The sequence below is a fragment of the Tinamus guttatus genome, unplaced genomic scaffold (genome assembly GCF_059628265.1).
Source record: "Tinamus guttatus ecotype Peru unplaced genomic scaffold, ASM5962826v1 Tinamus_guttatus_pri_ptg000681l, whole genome shotgun sequence".
In the NCBI taxonomy this organism is placed as follows: Eukaryota; Metazoa; Chordata; class Aves; order Tinamiformes; family Tinamidae; genus Tinamus; species Tinamus guttatus.
The window spans coordinates 651,473-657,472 of NW_028289215.1; the positions used below are offsets into that span (position 1 = coordinate 651,473).

The 6,000-nt window shown below is 44.8% G+C and overlaps 1 long non-coding RNA gene across 1 annotated transcript in view; it reads right to left on the minus strand.

Moving 5' to 3' along the window:
* The window catches only part of LOC104564590 (uncharacterized), a 280,262-nt gene extending 278,284 nt beyond the window's left edge, over positions 1-1,978 (minus strand). The window contains exon 1 of the long non-coding RNA XR_728316.2: positions 1,871-1,978. This is a non-coding gene — a long non-coding RNA (uncharacterized LOC104564590). The remainder of the gene's footprint in view (positions 1-1,870) is intronic.
* Positions 1,979-6,000: the final 4,022 nt, after the last annotated feature.

Sequence of the window (6,000 nt, forward strand, 5' to 3'; positions counted from 1 at the left end):
GGTCTTTTTTCTCTCTGCAAGTTCACAAGTTCATCAGACATTTTTTCTGCTGTAATTGTTTCCACCACTTACCCAGCGAGTACAGTGATGCAACTCTAAGTCACCCTGATTCACCACTTCAGGACTTGCAGTCTACACTTTGTAATTATTACTAGCTTTAAGTTTATGAATACCTGAAAGCAACTCTGAATACTATTCTTACTGCACATTTTAGTATTATTCCTTTATCATGACCACTTACTAAAATAAGGTCTAATTCTTTAGTCTTGTTACAAAATAATAATGATAATAATAATAATAATTTCCTTGCCTTACAAATAAGAAAATAATTCATTTAACCTTAGTAAACTTTCATTTCTAAGGACAGTGACTGATTTTAAGTTACGTGTGTAAAGCCAATGTTAATTTCACATTGAGATTCTTAATAAAACACATTTTTAAATATATCTTTAGTAGCTTCTCTAAACTCAAAATTAATGAGTGTTTAAGTACATTCTGATTAGATGAAAAACAAAGACACGGTTCATAAGATTTGAAGTGTATCATCTATTTACAGATTATTCTGGATTTATACTGTTGAACAATCAGATCTTGTCAAAAATTTGTAAAGAAATAAGTTTCTGCTATTCAAACTGTCCCTACAATAGACACAATAACATGTGAAGAATTCAAATCCAAGTCCATTTGGCAGGAATAGAGAAAAAAAAATGCTGAAATGTTATTGATTTCTTCGAGTACATTCAAAAAACCTGACTCGACTATATTCCTACTAACATAACACAAAGGTTTTATTTAGATATGAGCAAACATGAGCAAATATTTTCATTGTCATACTCCTCATCCTTATTTCCTTCCATTACCTAGGAAATAGTTAACTTTCAAATACTAGTACTGGCTGTTCCTACCGGAGATGCAGCAAACGTCAATAATGGGTCCACTGTCCCAAGGGAAATAATGCCTGCAAAAGTTCCCCTCCCCAGATGTGGATATATTTAGTGCTAAATAGCACCTACAACCAGACACCTCATGACATACCTCTGTTTCATCTTGGTACCTTTTCTCAGACCCACAGTGCAAGTAACAAACCTCAGCCCTTTCACGAACCCCTTGCAAAGGAGTTTACCCTTCCGTTCCGCAAGATCTTTCTCTTATATTGGGGAAGTGTGATCAGTACTTTAGGATATGTCCTAGAAAAGCACTTAGAGAGCAAAACTGTCTTCTGGAACTGCTACCCTCATTAGGAGAAAATAAAATAAATAAGCAAGCATTATATACGTAAAATAAACTTCAGAACAAAAATTCACAACTTTGGAGACCTGGACTAAAAATGAGTAAAGCTGAAGGCAAACAAGGATTTTTTAGTTTTATTTTTATTTTTGGCATGTACGATCCATGCACACTTCACCTTAAGTGAATGCCTTGTCACCTGGCATTACTTAGCTGGTCACAATGCTCCAGACTCTCCTGAAGGTGCATTCCTTTGTTTAGATTTTATCTAAAATCTACCACATGTCTACACTCAGGCTAATGTAGGCATTACATAGCACTTGACATAGTCAGTGCCTTGACACAGCATTCACTTTCAATCTGCTCATCTTAAAGGGGGTAAGCAAACCACTCCATGCACTTTTCCCCCTGCAAACAGTTCAATCTACCACTGCCAAGTTCCTCCTTGACCAGAGCTGTACGACCTCAAGCAGAAATACGCATATACATAGACACATGTGCGTGCGCGTATGTGTACACACACTATGTATCTATATCTCTCTGTATATATCAATATCTGCTAAAGAAAAGGGCTGGGGAGGAAGGAGTCAGAAGAAGACCACACCATGCAGGGACACACACCACACGAGGAGTATTTACTTACTAATGCAGTCCACTCGGACCTCTTTGGAAACCTGAAGGAGTCTCCGCTTTCCTCTCCTGCCAGTCAGGCGCCGGCTTGTGCTCCTAGTCCACACAGGCCCAGAGGGAACTGCAAAGAGAGAGAAGCACATGCCACATCAGGCAGTTTTGTTTTGGTGGGGTCCTGCATCTCGGCCACTGCTCTGTCTTTGGGAGCGTCCCTGCTCACTAGGCAGACTCCTGCAAAAGATTCATCATCCTGCTGCAGAATAATTTTCGCTAATGAAAGAATTAAAAAAAAAAAAAGGAATAAAATAATAGCAACAACAACAAAAAATAAAAGTCTCCCTCCTCCTCCCCACTTCAGGCTCCAGCGCCCTACAATTTCGCCCGGGGAGCAGGCAGGGAGGGCAGAGAGAAGGTACCTGCAACTCTCTCCGATGAGGCCGGCGGAGAGAGAGAGCGAGCGCGAGGCGAGCAGAGGAGGGAGGAGAGAGGGAGCGAGGGGTGGGGAGGAGGGGTGTGTGTGTCCGTGTGTCCGTGTGCGCGCCGCGCCGCGCGGCCTGGGGCGCTGCGGGGCGCTGCGGGGCGCAGCGGCGGCGTCTCCGCTCCGGCGCCGCGCGGAACGGGGGTCCGCGCCCCTCCGCGCCGCTCCGCGCTCCCCCGGGCAGCCCGGCCGCCCGCTCACCTGCATTTCCTTAACGAGCCACTTGATGGCTGGCAGCGGCCGTGCCTCCAACCCCCCCCTCCGCCTCCGTTCCCGGCCCCGCCGCAACTTTGGCGGCCGCGGAGCCGGGATGCGCCGCCGCGGAGCCGAGCGGGCCCTGCGCGCGCTGCCGGGAGCACGGAGCAGCCCGCGCAACTTTGCGCGCGGCGCCCGGGGGCGCGGAGAGGCGGCGGGGGGGGGGCTCACTCGTGTCCGCGCTGCGTCTCCGTGCAGGGAGCCCGCGAGTGGGGCGCGCTCCGGCGGCCGCCCCCGCGCCGGCGCTGCCGCCTCCCCGGCATGTGCGAGGCGAGCGGGCGAGGGACTCGCTCCCGGTAAAAATAATAAGTGCCGTCCCCCACCTTCCTCCTCTCCCCGGGAAAATAATTAATAATGCATCAAAATAATGCACCTTTAAAGCCACCGGCTGGCAATAATAAAATAATAATATTACCACTACTTAAGGGATCGCTGCCGTGGATGTGGCGGCGAGGTATGTTTCCCTACTATTCACGCCCAAGTGTGAGCACAAATTATGCTTCTACTGTTCCTAAGTCCCTTTCCCCCTTCCAAAGCAACTATCATAATCACCATCAAAGAGAAAGTCTCTCTCCAGAGCTGAGTGGAGACACGAGTCCCCCGGTGGCGGCTGTGGCGGGGCTGCAAGGAGGGCACCCCTCCACCCCCCCGCCCCCGTGTTCCGTTAGCCTCAAAGCCAATCTCGGCGCTTCTCCTCCTCTTTTGCTTATACCGGTGGGTTAAGCAAAGCATTTGGCCCTTTTAGTGTTTTCCCTTCCGTTCCTCCCTTGACGATAGTTTGTGTATTTTAAATAAAGATTTCATTCTGCCAACCCGCAGGAAGCTTTTAACAAGATGCAGCTGAGCGTGTCGATATCTTATATCTTTTTACTGCTGCTCCGGCGTGTACATCAACTCCAAACTCATCTCTTTTCTTCTCCGCCTGATACTGTAGCATCTCGAAGGCGGCGGCGGCGGCAGCAGAGCGCTGCTCCCGGGGGACACTTTTGCTTTGCCCTCAAAGTCTCTCGCAGTAATGAGAAGAGTCTGAGCCCCCCCACCCCCTTCGCTCCAGAAAATTGCAGAGGTGATCACTGCAAGACTCTCGGATCCGCCGACAGCCTTGCGGGGGGCGGAGGGATTGGGGAGGGAAAGGAGGGGGTCTTTTCGTTTAGGTACTGTTTCGTGTGTGTGTGCGCGCGCTATTTTTAATTAAGATTTTTTTTTTTTCCCCACAGAAATGGAACCCACAGAGATTTAATTTGCGAAGGTATTTTTAATGCTGGTCAATACCGTCTTCCAAGAGAAACATTTGCAATCATTTGCTTCCCCACAACGATGCGCAAACGCTCTTCACAGACCTTAAACCGTTTATGAAAGACTGTAGAAGAGGGATGGTGTTTTGTGCTTTTTTTTTTTTTTTTTTTTTTTTTTTTTAGTTTTCCCTTCATTTGCATTGGAATACAACTTAGTTCAGCATGCCCGTTACCTCCTGTATATTTATACTCCTTGAGGGGCACTAAAATATTGTTTTACTTTCCGGGGGCATGTTCCATACCACAGTGGCTGCTCTCCGCGCCCCGCGCTCTGCCGCCCGGGCAGGGGCCACGTGGGGCTGCGGCGGGTGCGCGCGGGGGTCGCGTGGCCCCGGAGCGCACCCTGCGCGCCCGGAAAGCGCGCAGAGCGGGACGGGGCAGCTCCTGAGCGGGTCCTTGCGCGCTCTCCTGTGCGCGCCCCGAGAGGAGTGTGTGTATATAGATATATATTCATTACAGATAAATTTGGCCTAGTTTGCAGCATGAAAATTCAGAGGCTGGGGAAAAAAAAAAAAAAAAAGAAAGAAACTGATAACACACCAAGAAGGTTCTTCTCCCTCCCCCCTCCCTCTGTCGCTTGTGGAAAAAAAAAAAAAAAAAAAAGGCAGGCTGAGAATTGTGTCTGCTGCTGGATGTATCTGTACTGGGACAGAGTGTTGCAGAGCAAGTAAAATATCTCCTACGAGTGTCTTTTTTTTTTTTTTTTTCCCTCCAGCTTCAGTAGATCACTTGTGAGTATTAGTTAAATTTCCGACTAAGTATACCCTCACTAATGTCTGTAAAGTTTCTATTATTATCCTACTATATTGCTTAATGCAATATTGAAGTTTCTATTATTATCTTACAATATTGCTTAATGCAAGAGAAAAATTAAACATTCTGACATTAACACTCCTCATCAATTTGAAATTATCTTTCTTCTCCATGTACCTTTTTGTACTCAGTCTATCCTTTTTATGTTTTTGACCTTTGATTTTTCTTACTTTTTTTTTCCATTCCCACATATTACTGCAAATATCTTCATAAGAAGGTAAATTCTACAGTTTGTGATGTATGAATGTATCCACTTTTCCCGAGTACCAAGATTCTGTGCAGCACAGTACATTCTGAGATCATCGTTACTTATGTGCAGGCAGAATAAAGTGTTTATTCTGCTTCCTGAACATTACAGTGTGCTTTATTAAGCTTGTGAAGGCTGGAATATTTTCAAAATTAGAAGGTGTTGCAAAGGTGTTTGGGTGAGAGCAACTGACAGAAAATTCATGAGGGTGAAAAATTGCACAGGAGTAAGTGAGGAATAAAAATAAAGTGTTCCAACCATTCAGTTAAAATACAAAATATTAATCTTTTCATCACATAAAAAAGAAGAAGCAATGTGTATATTTTCCTTTCTCCCTTCCCCCCACTCAGGTGTGATCTGAAGTAACTAAACTTAACCTAGAGGCTTAAACTTAACCATACCTGTATCCAACCAAACTGCAGTAGCAAAGGCAACGTGTAGTAGTAAGTAAGTAAATACTATCGGTCCTTCTCTTTGGAAATACTCTATTCCATTTTCTTTTGAACTGCACTCCTTTGAAAAGTATGGCAGATGCTGGATATTTTAAATATAGTGTCAATGAAGCTAGTACAAATGAAAAGAGAATAGTAAGAAAACCACAAATACAAATGTTTCAGGATGAAAAATATCAGCTTACTTTACTTCTACCTCTAGATGTGCATGAGAACATAGGCTTCTACATGGACCAGCTTGACTCAGTTTAGCGTCTTTTGTGGTCTCCAAAAGAAAACAGTAGAGATTTTGGCGTGTCAGATGTATGTAACTACAAATAGAGCTTAAATCATCCAGTCTGAAAATGCAAGTCACGAGAGACGAGGAGCAGAAAATATTTGGAAGAAAAAAATACTCCAATAATTCCTTTGGGAAACTCCATACTTCTTTTCTGTGGCAGAATATTACCATCTCCTGTAAGGAAGCGAAAAGATGATCCAGCAATTTGCAACAAGCTGGATGGGAAAAAAAAAAAAAAAAAAAAAAAAAGACAGTTGCTGCAAAGAACATATGCCTGTAGCCCTAGTATCTTCACATCGTTAATCAGTGTGAAGCAGCTTCAT